Source organism: Xenopus laevis, chromosome 2S, assembly GCF_017654675.1.
Source record: "Xenopus laevis strain J_2021 chromosome 2S, Xenopus_laevis_v10.1, whole genome shotgun sequence".
Taxonomy (NCBI): Eukaryota; Metazoa; Chordata; class Amphibia; order Anura; family Pipidae; genus Xenopus; species Xenopus laevis.
Genome location: NC_054374.1, coordinates 57,887,004 through 57,902,104, shown reverse-complemented (window position 1 = coordinate 57,902,104; position 15,101 = coordinate 57,887,004). Strand labels below are relative to the sequence as shown.

The following is a 15,101-nucleotide window of genomic DNA, read 5'->3' as shown; positions in this document are numbered from 1 at the left end:
GAACAGTTATGTCCCATGTGGCCCCCCTTCAAGTCGCAGAAGTTAGAGTTAGAGAGCCGAAAAGCAGGAAGTTGGGTTTTGGCTATTAGGTTAGATATTCAGTCACTCCAGACTTTATAGATTACATATAGATTACATTTTATAATCTAAATATAACACACAAAAGCCATGAATATCTTGTAAATTATATCCTTATAAACAGTGAGTTCTGATGTCATCAGTTATAAACGGTGAGTTCTGATGTCATTTCTGTCACATGACTCACTGACACTTGTGTATTATAATAAATAAAGTACCCCCAGTTGCAAAATATGAGGATATTAGAAGTTACCTCGGAGTTCCATGACCTGTATAAAAACACTCGGCCTTCGGCCTCGTGTTTTTATATGGTCATGAAACTCCTCGGTAACTTATAATATCCTAATATTTTACAAGAGGGGGTACTTTATTCACTATATATTAGAAACATTTTTTATTCTATTATTTTATCTATTTACCAAGATTTTATGTGTACACTGAACAAATATCTTCGTCCCTGCTCACATCTAAATACTCTAGCTCTTATACACGATAAAAATTCTTGCAACACCTTTCTCCTCACTTTAATTCCTCTTCAATGTTATCTCCCACTTTAATTGGCTGCAGGGGATATCTCTCCATATCAACTTGTATAGTAAAAAGTTAAATCAACTGGATTTGCTGGTTTTTTTCCTTGAAGATGTCTTTTGGCTGTCTTTCTCAATTCAGAATGACCTGTACAAAAATATTTGTGGTTATATACATATACATATTACACAGCACTATACAATACATGAAATAAGTGTACACATTGAACATATTATATACAAGATATTATATACACTATATATACAGTATATATATATATATATATATATATATATATATATATATATATATATATATATATATATATATATATATATATATATATATATATATATATATCTGATACAAGAGGTACAGAGGACCCTGGCAATTCACAATCCACAAGGCAATTCAAAAGAAAACTATCCTACCAGGCAGCTCATAACCATACCATCCTATAGGCAGTACATATGGATAACACCATCCCACAGGCAGCTTATAGTAAAACCATCCCACCAAGGAGCTCATAGTGAATACATCATCCTACCAGGCAGCTCACAGTGATAACCCAATTCTACCAGGCAGCTCATAAGAACATCATCCTACCAGTCAGCTCATAGTGACATAGAAAGACAATTTGCAGGCAATTCATAGTGACATAGAAAAACTATTTACCGGCAGCTCATAGTGACATAGAAAGACAATTTACCGGCAGCTCATAGTGACATAGAAAGACAATTTGCAGCCATCAGAGCCTCCATGTTACATTAAGATGTCAATGTAATTCATTAAAACACACAGCCTACACACACAGATTCTCTGCATGCACCCAGATTTCCACCTGTTTCTGACTTTCTCTAGCATTCTCTGCAGTCTCCTGTGTAAAACGTATCACTAAATTTCTGCTTCTCTGCAGGAATCCTCTCTTTTAAAAATCACTTTTCGCCAAATTTCAACAGCCATAATAAGGGAGAAGCAGGTGACATAGCACATCATTAAAGGGAGGAGAAGATGGAATCACACACTCCATATTTGGCAACTTCATTGAAAGCAATGCTAGAGTGTACTGACCAATCATCTTATCATCTGGGGAGTTGTGTTTAACCCAGGAGGAGGATGCGGCTGGTTTGTTATCTGCCTGGAAGGTGATTTTCATACTATATTCCATTTTTTCTTTTTTTACTCCACATACCAGTCAATGAGCACTTTTTTTTGTGGTGACTTTTTTTTTCACGACAAATCCATGCCTGGCACAAAAATTTGCTCATCACTAGCAACAGTTGTTTAGTTGAAATAATGCAATCAACACCTTACCTCCAAGAGGTTTCTTACCCCATTCTGGCTATACTAAACAGAGTATGCTGAGTAAAATGCCAGGGTATATAACCACAAATATTTTTGTACAGGTCATACTGAATTGATGACTAGCAAAATATCTTCAAGAACCCCCCCCCAAACAGCAAGTCCAGTTAATTTGACCTATTACTATAGATATACCATGAACTGGATGGATGAGAAACTTCACATATATATATATATCAACATGTCTTGATCCTTATTATCCTTTCTGTGTGCTCTGAAACTTTTGAACTTCTACTCTTTCTAATCTTATTCAGGCTGACACGCTTCCCTCTTCTTACCTTTTCTTTACTTGTGCTCTTGCCAACAGGGGCATATTGGGTAAATTTTCAGTTGAAAAAAATGGATATTTGACTTCTACTACCCCTGGTAAATTGCCACACACCTCCAGCTTAGGCAAGGTTTTCCTTTCTTTATGGCAGAAGTGTTGCAGCTTCATAACATTTGCTCTTTCATGGAAATGTCAATACATAAAATGTCCAATTTCTGGCTATAGTCTTTACCAAAACCTGTCTCTTTCTGATTTAAACAGTGACCTTTTCTCTCCTCCACTATCGATAGTCACACTTGCTGGCTCAACATGCTTGTGCTTAAAACCCCCACCCTTTTCTGAACACAGAAATAAGATTCTTGATGTTCGTTATTCAATCTACAGAACAAATGTGGAGAAAATCACAATGACAGGCAAACTTAATTCACTATGAATGATGTCCAAGCAAGACTACTGTAGTACTCTCATAAACAACAACATATACTAATTCACAATGTTTTCTATATCCAGTTCCCTTCTGCATGGTTCACTAACAGATTGACTCAACTTCCTGCAAACATCCTGCTAAGACTTCATTACTCTGTCCCTCAATACCCCACTGTAATAAAGGAGTGAACCTTTATCAATAATAATACTTGTATTAATTAAAATAAATATATTACTACAAATATACAGGATCAATGATTAAACCTTTTGATATACAGCCTGTGAGCAATAACTTACACACACAAGTAAAGGTAGAATTTAAAAACGTTTACTTAACTGCATATGATGGTAATTACAAGAATAGCCAGTTCTGCATCAATTCAGCACAATCGGGGAGCCACACAACCTTTGGTTCATCACCCTCAGGTTCCCAATAATCAAGCAATGATCCAAATCCTGGCACCCACTCATGGGTCCAAGACGAAGCTACCCATGTAAAGTGAAGATGTGCTTTATAATCAACAGCTAAAGAGACCTTTAACCCCAAATGCTGACCTAAGCAATATAGTTAGCTAGCCCAAAATGCCGTCCAATGCAATTCTGAAAGAGCAGCAAGAACTTTGTATCTCTTTCACCAAGACCCAGTTTGTTACTCAGTCTGTCTGCTGTCTGTTTATTCATCCTTAAAGGGATCCTGTCATCGGAAAATATGTTTTTTTCAAAACACATCAGTTAATAGTGCTACTCCAGCAGAATTCTGCACTGAAATCCATTTCTCAAAAGAGCAAACAGATTTTTTTATATTCAATTTTGAAATCTGACATGGGGCTAGACATTTTGTCAATTTCCCAGCTGCCCCTGGTCATGTGACTTGTGCCTGCACTTTAGGAGAGAAATGCTTTCTGGCAGGCTGATGTTTTTCCTTCTCAATGTAACTGAATGTGCCTCAGTGGGACATGGGTTTTTACTATTGAGTATTGTTCTTAGATCTACCAGGCAGCTGTTATCTTGTGTTAGGGAGCTGTTACCTGGTTACCTTCCCATTGTTCTTTTGTTTGGCTGCTGTTGGGGAAAAGGGAGGGGGTGATATCACTCAAACTTGCAGTACAGCAGTAAAGAGTGATTGAAGTTTATCAGAGCACAAGTCACATGACTTGGGGCAGCTGGGAAATTGACACTATGTCTAGCCCCATGTCAGATTTCAAAACTGAATATAAAAAATCTGTTTGCTCTTTTGAGAAATGGATTTCAGTGCAGAATTCTGCTGGAGCAGCACTACTAACTGATTCATTTTGAAAACATTTTTTTTCCCGTGACAGTATCCCTTTAAAGATGTTTGCTGGCCAACGATGCCTATGTTTACTATAGAACTTTGCCCAGCAATATAACTACATCAGGGACATTGGACTCAAATAACTATACCAAAATATTATACTTACTCAAACTTAAGGTTTGATTCACTATAAATCAAATATATATATTGTAAATCATTAAATCAAATATTCACTGTGCTACACCCACATAGTTTGCAAAGTGCAAAAAGGCCACAGTGGGCCATTTCATTACTCTTTTCCCACTGCATGGGGCATTGCACAAAAAGCTTCAAGCAGCCCTTGCTTGAAGTCTCTGGAGAAAAGTTAAAATATATATAACACATTCTGTGTACTGGTCAACTCAGTTAAAGTCTAAAAGCCTATAAAGAATAAATATAACCTAGATCCTTAAAGGGCACCAATCATAACTAAAATCATTTCCTAAGTAAATACACTATGTGAAAGTTCAAGAAATCTAATTTTTAAAACAGTTAGAATTGTTTGTTTAATGTAAATGATCAGCTCACTATACCTTCTGCAAGATCTCCCCTATCTCCACTGCAGTTCTTGCTGAGGCAGGCATCTTGGATTTCACTGGCTCCTCCTACCTATATCTTTGCAGCCAACTGCAGCTGTGAAATCTCGCACATGCTCAGTTGAAATTCCTTGTTGCTTATCAACCATTCTAAGCTATTTTCAAAACAGCCAAACCTCTGTGTTAGCTGCTGTTCAGTAGTGCTGCCACCTACTGGAAGTTAGTGTGTGCCCTTTATTTGCATAATAACATCACCAGCAGGGGACAGGATAGGGAAATCTTGTGATACTTTTAGTGGAGGAGTTTACTAAAACAAGGCACTCTGGGTAGAATACTCAAAGCAGAGTTACAATCTGAGCATGCTCCTGAAATTTGCATATTATAGTCTCTGTTATAGTCTCAGTATCAACTCCCTCAGTGAAAAAACCCATTTGACAAAGTAAGGGATTTTTTAAAACCTGCAGTTTTTTTAAAAAAAACTATATATGTAGTTTGATTAAATGTGTTTATGTTGTACTGGTCAGATTGTTAATATGTGTTTGATTTTGGCTGTGATAGTTGCCCTTTTATTCTTAAATTCAATTAAATGGTTCCTTTTCAGTCAGCAGCAGTATAGGAAAAACTGCTGCCTTTGAGAAAGCCTATACAGGCGAAACGTATGTCAGGTGTTTGCTCTATTCTAAGGGTGGGGAGGAGGCACTCTTGAGGGTGGGCTGAATGGTGGCAGCAGTTTCCTTCTAATAACCGAGGTAGCGTTGGACAGACCAGTGATGTTGTTACCAGCACTCGCACAGAGTGAGGACAAAGAGCCAGTTACTCTATGCACACCGTATTGGAAACATATATGTCTGTATAATACTGCAAGGTACACTACAGTGGGTCTGTCCTCTGTTTGTATGCACTACCTTTGGTTATTTAACCTATTGTGTTCATGTCCAAACTTTTGGTGTTGCTTTAACACAAGACATAGGGAATAGGCCATACCTACTTAGGTGCCTCTGAGAGGACAACGTGTCAGTTTACTCTCCTTGCACACCATTTTGGAATTAACAATTGTGCGATACTTCAAGGTCCAGCATACAAGGTGTTGGTTTGTCCATTGTTTTTCCCACAATGGGAGCTACCTAATTTCTTTTACTATAGGCACCCTCCTTCTCCCCACCCCAACTCATACTACTATCAGAGGGCATATAGGCTGATGTAATGATCTAAGTGGGATCAGTATTTTCATTACTCAGATATACTGCAATCCTCGGGATACATCATATTTTCAAGTGTTTTTATTTTTCATTAATTCCTTCTTTTGATTTTACATGAACTATTAAATGTTATGTTTTATTGAGTGATTCCTTCTTCTACAAACTAGCGGAATGCGAACTGTTGCTTACATAATTAGCACCCCTTACACTATTGCACTTTATTAACTCTTAATTGTTTATCACAAGATATAATAATGACAACACATCAAAGTGTGGACACAATGAATTTATTTTGAATGAATTTATTTGCACTCATCAAAAACATTTTTTAAGGCATTAATTATTCTTTTCATGGTTATATTTATTAACAAGGCTGTGCGACCTTGTTAGCTCTTCTTTACAGTTCCTTTCTTTCTGGTACAAATTTATGTTAATTTTTAAGAGCTGTCTGCACGTCTAAGATTAAAGGACTTCTAAACAGTGGTGATGGGTGTTTAGAAAGTGCGGAAAAACCAAGAAACCCAATTTGTACCCTTCCATATTGAGACCAATACCAATACATTAATTGGATAAATACTCCAAAAAGTTCAAATTGTTAGTAATACATACTATTAACCCCATAAAGATCATAAAAGATAAGAATATCAAATTTAAAATCAGGTAACTGCTTTAATCAGCCTAACCTATAAAATAAAAGAAATAAGGAAAATGCCAAAGGCCTATCCAGCTTTTTGTAACTATGTTGTGTCAAATTGACATTTATACCTATTTTCGCAATAATGTTCAGACGCTATTGTGAGCACAAAAACTTTTTTGCTACATTTAATCTCTATTCAGGCAACAAAGTTGCAATACTATTACAGGCTAAAAGCTGACTATAGCTAAATCTAGTTAACACTATATTTATTCTCCTAATGGAATGGACTCACCCATACATGATTCAGCAGGAGATCCATTACAATTACGACTAGCTGACTAGTTATACATCCTGAGAACGAAAAGACAACAGAGTATTACTTCCCAATATCCCTTACAGAAAACATGATAAATTATATTGTTCATTTAATCCCTTTGGGTGGGTAGTTTCTAAACGCTTAATCCATCTGGCCTCTCTTTGCAATAATAAAGTGTTGTGGTCCCCTCCTCTGATTTCCTTTGGTTTCGGTACTGTCTCTAACACCTTCCACTAAAGGTGACATACATTGTGTTTAGCTGTATCGAAAAGTCTAGATACAGGAGTATCAGTGTGAGTGTTCAGTTTGAAATTCCGTATATTACTTTTATGTTCTTTGATCCTAACATTTACAGGTCTGATTGTTTTGCCCACATACAGCATCCCACATGAGCATTTTAGGGCAAATATTACTGTCAGGTAGCCGGGAGCTCCCTCCAGGGAGGTAGTCAGGATCGAGGAGGAAGCCCTCTTGAGGGAGCAAGGTCGCGGTGTCCAAAGGGTTAATCCAAAGAGTAGTCAGAATCCAGGCAAGAGTTCACGGGCAGGCAGAAAACAGCAAAGTCCAAAGTCGGCGTTCTTGCGCCGACGCCGCTACCCACGTGGCGGCCATGGGCGCCGCCATTTTGGGAGCGACGCCGGCAGGGGAGGACGCGCCGCCCGGAGCTCCTGGGACTGCTCCGGGCGGCGATCGTGACAATTACAAAACATGTTTTGCATGTGGCAAATGTCCTCAATTTGATTTCCTGTTACTGGATGATTTATATTGGGCCCTTTAATAATCGATCTGCAACAGTTACAACTCATGCATGGAAACGTACCCACTTTAGGAACACCTTTAAATGTCTTTAAATAGTGTACTTTTATTGTCTGGTCCTGAAATAGAACATAGTGTATCTCATATAGATCTCCTTCTTTTGTATGAAAAATGAGAAAGGTTAGAAAAAAATCGACCCAAAAGTGACATCGGTCTGAAGTATTGGCCAATACTGTCTAACACTCTTTTCTACCATCTTACTTCGTTTATCATGCTTACTTACAAATGTCAATCTATCCATGTCCCTGTTCTTTTGTTTAGGTCTCAATAAATCAGTATGATCGATACTATTTACCTCATCCTCTACGGCTTTAAGTTTCCCTTTAGGGTATCCTCTTTGCATAAACCTTTTTGTCAAGTCATTACTTGACAATTTATACCCACTTGCGCTAGATGCAATTTTCTTTGCTCTCATGTATTGTCCCTTAGGGATAGCATCTAGGGTCTGGGGGTTGTGGAAACTCTTCCTATGGAGAAGCTTATTTCTGTCCATTACTTTACGATATAGATTAGTGCTCAAACTGTCATTCTCCAATTTAATTTGTACATCTAGGAAATTAATAGCACAATTGGAAAACTCCATATTAAATTTGACTGTTCAATGTGCTTCATTTGCAGTATTTGCCATATTTTTAAACACTTCTCATGGTCCGTCCCAAAGGATCAGTATGTCGTCCACATACCTATAGTAGTGTTTAATTTACTGTAAATATGGTTCTTTCAAGAATAATTTCTTTTCCAACTCATAGACAAATAGATTGGCAAGGGACATGACTACCGCTGACCCCATCGGCGTCCCTTGTTTTTGCTAATAGAAAGAGTCATATTTTAAATAATTCTTTTTTAGTACCATTTCAAGACAGTCGAGTACAAAATATATTTTTGAATTGGGCATGTTGGTTTCCAATAGGGCCTCTTCCACACATATGATCCCTTCATCTTGGGGTATTGCAGTAAACAAGCTTTGTATGTCAATACTACAGAGCAAAATATTTGGATTTACATTAGAATTCTCTCCAAGTTTAATCAACAAATCATTAGTGTCTTTAAGGCAAGTCAGAAGGTTACGGACTATCTCTTGTAACTGCTGGTCAATGAATTTAGAAAGGAGTTCAAGCATCTTGTTTATTTTGGGTAACACATACAACATAGGGATTCTAGGGAAATCTATAATAAGGTTGTCACGTTCGGTATCCCACAACCCAGAGTTAACCCCAATGTCCCGGGCTCGGCTCACGCTTCAGCCTCAAACCGCCGCCTTTCACTTCGGGATGAGCCCTCCGCTACTCGGATGCCGCCAGGTCTTAAAGTGAGGGGACTAAGAGGACTACAACTCTGAGCGAGCAAGGGAACCTTACGTAAATGTATATCAAAGTCCAGAAACAGGCCAAGTCAAAACCAATCGGAAACAAGGTACGGAATCGGTAAGAAGTAGAGTAGTCGAGGTCACAGGCCGGGTCAGTAACAGTCTTGGGCGAAGTACAAAATCGGGATCCAGAAAGCGTAGTCAGAGGAAAGCCAAAGGGTCAGGGCAGGCAGAGATCAATTACAGGAGTCAGGACTATCCGGAAGGTCAGGAGAAATCAAACAGAATCGCACCCAGGAACTGAAAAACTAGAACCTACGTTGGGCAATGCAGACACTGTGCATTGCCTTTTTATTTTAAATTTTGGCGCCATTGCATGCGTCGCAATGACGCCAGCGCGTCTGCGCCATGACGTCAGCGCGCCTGCGCGAACGCGCCTGCGCCTTTAAGACCGGCGCATGCGCGCCGCGCACTCCCTAAGGAGCCGGCGCCTGAGGCCTAGAAGCGGCGGCTGCCGCTCGGCGTGACGGGCGTCCCCGCCGTGGGGGCGGCAGGCGTCCCTGCCGTCCCACAGGTAAGTTTGTTACATTACCCCCCCCTCCAGAGGGGGCCACTGGACCCCTAGACTTGTTGGGAAACCTAGAGTGGAACTGCCTCACCAAGCGATCAGCCCTTACATCCGAGGCAGGAACCCAAGACCTTTCCTCGGGACCATAACCCTTCCAGTGAACCAGATATTGAAGTTTACCTCTAGAGATACGAGAATCAACCAACTTGTGAACTAAATATTCAGATTGCCCCTCAACAGAAACAGGAGGAGGAGGAGAAGTCTGACGTACCACTCTAGCAGGTTTTAAAAGGGAGACATGAAAGGAATTAAAAATCTTGAGTTCGGGAGGAAGATTTAACCTGAAGGTACAAGGGTTAATAATCTTAGATACAGAAAATGGACCAACAAATTTGGGACCCAGTTTGGCCGAAGGGACTTTCAAAGAAATATTCTTAGAGGACAGCCAAACTTGATCACCAACCTGATATTCGGGAGACTCTCTTCGCTGTTTATCAGAAGCCCTCTTCTGAGCAGCTACTGCAGAAGATAAAGACTTCTGAACCTCCTGCCAAACCTTAGAAAAGTCCTGAGTAATAGAATTGACGGCAGGAAGGTCACAAGAATCAGAAAACGAAAAAACCCTGGGATGGAGACCAAAAACAGTGAAAAAAGGAGACCTGCCAGTGGAGGAGTGAATGGCATTATTATAGGCAAATTCGGCCCACGGAAGAAAATTAACCCAAAGTGACTGATTGCAGGAGACGTAACATCTCAGATACTGTTCCAGGGTCTGATTTGTCCTCTCAGTCTGACCGTTAGTCTGAGGATGGTATGCGGAAGAGAAAGACAAATCAGTACCCATTAATGAACAAAAGGCCCGCCAGAATTTGGACACAAATTGAACCCCCCTATCAGACACAATATTAAGAGGAGCCCCGTGAAACTTGAAAATATGGACAATGAAAAGTTCAGCAAGGGTCTTGGCAGATGGAAGGGTAGGGAGAGGGATAAAATGGGACATTTTACTAAAACGATCCACTACTACCCAGATGACCGTATGACCCTTAGATGGAGGTAATTCCACAATGAAATCCATGGATATATGAGTCCAAGGTTTCTCGGGAATAGGAAGTGACTGCAGCAAACCCTGAGGTAAAGATCTAGAAGGCTTAGAACGTTGGCAAATTGGACATGAATCAATATATTTGGCAACGTCTTGTCTTAGAGTCGGCCACCAGAGAGTACGAGACAATAATTCACAAGTCTTCGCACAACCCAGATGACCAGCCACTTTGGAATCATGGGATTCGTGAAGGACAGCTTCACGTAAATTACTCGGAACAAATAACTTGCCCACAGGAATATTAGGAGGAGAATCTACCTGAGCATTTGACAAAGAAGTAAAGAGATCCGGACTCAGGGCTGCCACAATCACCTCCTTCGGAACAATAGGGACTGGCCCCAAATCCTCCCTAGGTTTGGAGACAAAACTTCTAGAAAGGGCATCTGCTTTTACATTCTTATCTGCTGGCCTGTAGGAGATGAGAAAATTAAACCGTGAGAAAAATAATGACCACCTGGCTTGCCGAGGATTTAACCGTCTAGCAGATTCAATGTATAATAGGTTTTTATGGTCAGTGAACACAGAAACAGTATGTTTGGCACCCTCAAGGAGATGTCTCCATTCCTCGAATGCTAATTTAATGGCCAATAATTCCCTGTTGCCAATATCATAATTGACCTCCGCTGAAGAGAATTTCTTTGAAAAAAAAGCACAAGGATGCATCTTACCGGAGACAGGATGTCGCTGAGACAACACAGCACCAGCACCAATCTCGGACGCATCTACCTCAACAATAAAAGGTAAGGAAGAGTCAGGGTGCCGGAGAACTGGGGCAGAAATAAAGGCTTCTTTCAAAAGATGAAAAGCCTCAACCGCCTCAGCAGGCCAAATACTCGGGTCAACCCCCTTCTTAGTTAAGGCAGTAATCGGAGCCACCAACTTAGAAAAATTTAAAATAAATTGTCTGTAGTAATTAGCGAATCTAAAAACCTCTGGACTGCTTTCAATGAAAGAGGTTGTGCCCACTGCTGAATTGCTTGGACCTTAGCGGGCTCCATCTCAAGACCTGTTTGAGAAATAATGTATCCAAGGAAAGGTACAGCAGAAACCTCAAATAAACATTTTTCAAGTTTTGCATACAAATGATTTTGCCTTAGCCTAGATAAAACCTCACGAACATGGGCCCGATGAGAAAATAAATTTGAAGAAAAAATGAGAATGTCGTCTAGATATACCACGACAAAACGGCCCAAAAGATCACGGAAGATATCATTGACTAGTTCTTGAAAGACAGCGGGGGCATTGCATAAACCAAAGGGCATAACCAGGTATTCATAATGCCCATCCCGGGTATTAAAAGCTGTCTTCCACTCATCCCCCTCCCTTATCCTGATTAGATTATAGGCGCCCCTTAAATCTAACTTGGAAAAAATAACAGCTCCCTTTACTCGATCAAACAGTTCGGAGATTAAAGGGAGGGGGTAACGATTCTTGACCGTGATCTTGTTTAACCCTCTATAATCGATACAGGGTCTAAGGCTCCCATCTTTCTTTTTGACAAAGAAAAAACCCGCCCCCGCAGGAGAGGAAGAAGGTCTAATGAACCCCCGCTCCAAATTCTCTTTAATATATTCTTCCATGGCCAAGGACTCGGGAAGAGAAAGTGGATATGTCCTACCCTTGGGGGGAGAAGACCCAGACAATAATTCAATGGCACAGTCGTAAGGTCTATGGGGGGGTAGAGACTCAGCTGCTTTTTTACAAAAAACATCAGAAAAGGCAGCATAACAGGGAGGGAGACCTTTTAAAGAAGTTGCAGCCAGAGTTTGACCAACCTTAATACAGGAATGTTCACAAGCAGGGCTCCAATTCAAAATCTTACCAGAAGGCCAATCAACCTGGGGATTGTGACTCTGTAACCAGGGAAGGCCTAAAATGATTGGAGTCTGAGGGCACTCGGTAACGAAAAAAGAAAGAGACTCGAAATGATCAGACATGGACATACAGATGACTTTAGATTTGGTAGAAACTAACCCAGAACCCAAAGATCTACCATCAATGGCAGACAACCTGAATGATGGAACCTGTGGTTCGCAAGGGACACCATGTTCCTTAATAAACCCAAGATCCAAAAAATTACCCGCAGCCCCCGAATCCAAAAAAGCAGAGCTCTGCACACAACCACTGTCCCAATTCAAACGGACCGGAATTAAAATTTGAGAAGACTGGGGAGTAGAAACGACATCACCCAAGCAAGACTCCCCAGACCTGCTTAGGCTCTGTCGTTTCCCGGCCTTTTGGGACAGGTGTTGCGAAAATGCCCTTTATCCCCACAATACAGACATAACCCATTACTCCTCCTACGGACCCTCTCAGCAGAAGAAAGACGAGTAGAACCAATCTGCATAGGTTCTTCAAAGGGTTGAGGAAAAACTTGCGGGATATTGGAAACATTTACAGAAGGAGGTGAGATATTGGCAACCTGTTCCTCCTGAAGTCTCTCTCTATGCCTACGATCAATCTGAACAGCCAAATGCATAAGAGAATCCAGGGAGGACTGTGTAGGAAAATTAACAAGACTATCTTTGATAGCTGCGGCCAGACCAACCCTAAATTGGCTCATGAGAGCAGTATCATTCCAGCCCGTCTCTACAGCCCACCGCCGAAACTCAGTACAATAATCCTCTGCCCGCCTCTTGCCTTGTTTAAGAGCACGTATGGCTGCGTCAGCAGAGGCGGCACGATCAGGATCATCGTAAATTACGGCCATGGCTTTAAAGAAAGCTTCGAGAGAGAGACGGGCTGGATCCCTCTGGGACAGACTAAATGCCCAAAGCTGAGCATCGCCCTGTAACAAGGTAACTACGAAATTTACCCTAGATTCCTCGGTGGGGAAAGAATAAGGTAAAAAACTGAAATGTAGCTTACAGGCTTCTTGAAACGTAAAAAACTTACTACGATCCCCAGTAAACTTCTCAGGAAAAGGAACCTTGGGCTCATGGAAGGAGCTACCTGTAGGTGGAGGTAGAGAAGAGCTTGCCAGAGGAGTTGCAGTACTCGGACCAGGAACAGGCTGTTGCTGCATCATATCAAGCCTGGAAGAAAGACCGTGAAGACATTGGACAATATAATCTTGCTTGTCTTCTTGTTCTCCAAGCCTCTGCAGAAGATTTGCCAGGATTGCGTCCGAAGGAGTGGTGGAAGCAGTAACGTCAGCTGGCTCCATCTTCTTAGTTTTTCTTTCTTTTTTTTTAATTTGGCCCAACGTAATGTCACGTTCGGTATCCCACAACCCAGAGTTAACCCCAATGTCCCGGGCTCGGCTCACGCTTCAGCCTCAAACCGCCGCCTTTCACTTCGGGATGAGCCCTCCGCTACTCGGATGCCGCCAGGTCTTAAAGTGAGGGGACTAAGAGGACTACAACTCTGAGCGAGCAAGGGAACCTTACGTAAATGTATATCAAAGTCCAGAAACAGGCCAAGTCAAAACCAATCGGAAACAAGGTACGGAATCGGTAAGAAGTAGAGTAGTCGAGGTCACAGGCCGGGTCAGTAACAGTCTTGGGCGAAGTACAAAATCGGGATCCAGAAAGCGTAGTCAGAGGAAAGCCAAAGGGTCAGGGCAGGCAGAGATCAATTACAGGAGTCAGGACTATCCGGAAGGTCAGGAGAAATCAAACAGAATCGCACCCAGGAACTGAAAAACTAGAACCTACGTTGGGCAATGCAGACACTGTGCATTGCCTTTTTATTTTAAATTTTGGCGCCATTGCATGCGTCGCAATGACGCCAGCGCGTCTGCGCCATGACGTCAGCGCGCCTGCGCGAACGCGCCTGCGCCTTTAAGACCGGCGCATGCGCGCCGCGCACTCCCTAAGGAGCCGGCGCCTGAGGCCTAGAAGCGGCGGCTGCCGCTCGGCGTGACGGGCGTCCCCGCCGTGGGGGCGGCAGGCGTCCCTGCCGTCCCACAGGTAAGTTTGTTACATTGGTATTCTTTAGTTGTTTTATCAATTATCCCTGTAATATAGGCATCAGTTACCATCAAATCGATCATTTTTTTCAGTTTATCAGTGGGGTCACTTTCAATAAGGGAATAATGGCCAGGGGTTTCTAATTGTCTCTTAATTTCTGCTCTATATGCAGTTATGTCCATCACAACTACTGCCCCTCCCTTGTCCGCCTTCTTGATTACAATTTCTTTATTATTCTTAAGTGCAGTGAGTGCTTTCCGTTCTACATGTGTGAGGTTATTAGGGATTCCACTATTCTTTCCCCAAGCCTTTTTAAACTCTTCTGTAACCACCTGTGTAAATGTTTCAAGGGCGGAACATGAAATAAAAAGGACAAATGTACTTTTCTTTTTCAATTGTGACATTTTTAAATTACACTGTGCATCAGAGAAATTAACTTTTAGTTTAGATCGAAGAAACTTAAAAAAGTCCACCTCCCAGTCAAAAAAATCAGTGGAGTATCTCGGCACAAAACCTAGGCCCTTATTCAAGACTTTGAGTTCAGGGTTTGTTAATGTGTGGGAGGATGTTAACCATTGATTTACCTCCTGTGGTTGCTGCTGTTGCTCCGATATCGCTGTGGGTAAGCTTCCCTTGCTATCGGGTAATGTGGGTTTTTTCTCCCTGCTGCTTCCGATCCATCTTGGGGAGGGCGCCTAAAAATTCTTTGCTGGGTAGTTATTCCTCATCCTCG

The 15,101-nt window shown here is 41.4% G+C and overlaps 1 protein-coding gene across 4 annotated transcripts in view; it reads left to right on the top strand.

The window, feature by feature from the left end:
• Positions 1 to 15,101, top strand: part of LOC108709442 (metabotropic glutamate receptor 4) — a 257,543-nt gene that overhangs the window by 22,579 nt on the left and 219,863 nt on the right. Inside the window, exon 1 of one of the 4 annotated variants that reach the window (XM_041583823.1) lies at positions 1,559 to 1,751. The exons of the other annotated variants lie outside the window; for them this stretch is intronic. The gene's annotated coding sequence lies outside the window, so the exon portion shown is untranslated. Of the gene's footprint in view, positions 1 to 1,558; positions 1,752 to 15,101 lie in introns of those variants that run through there. 4 annotated transcript variants of the gene reach the window in all.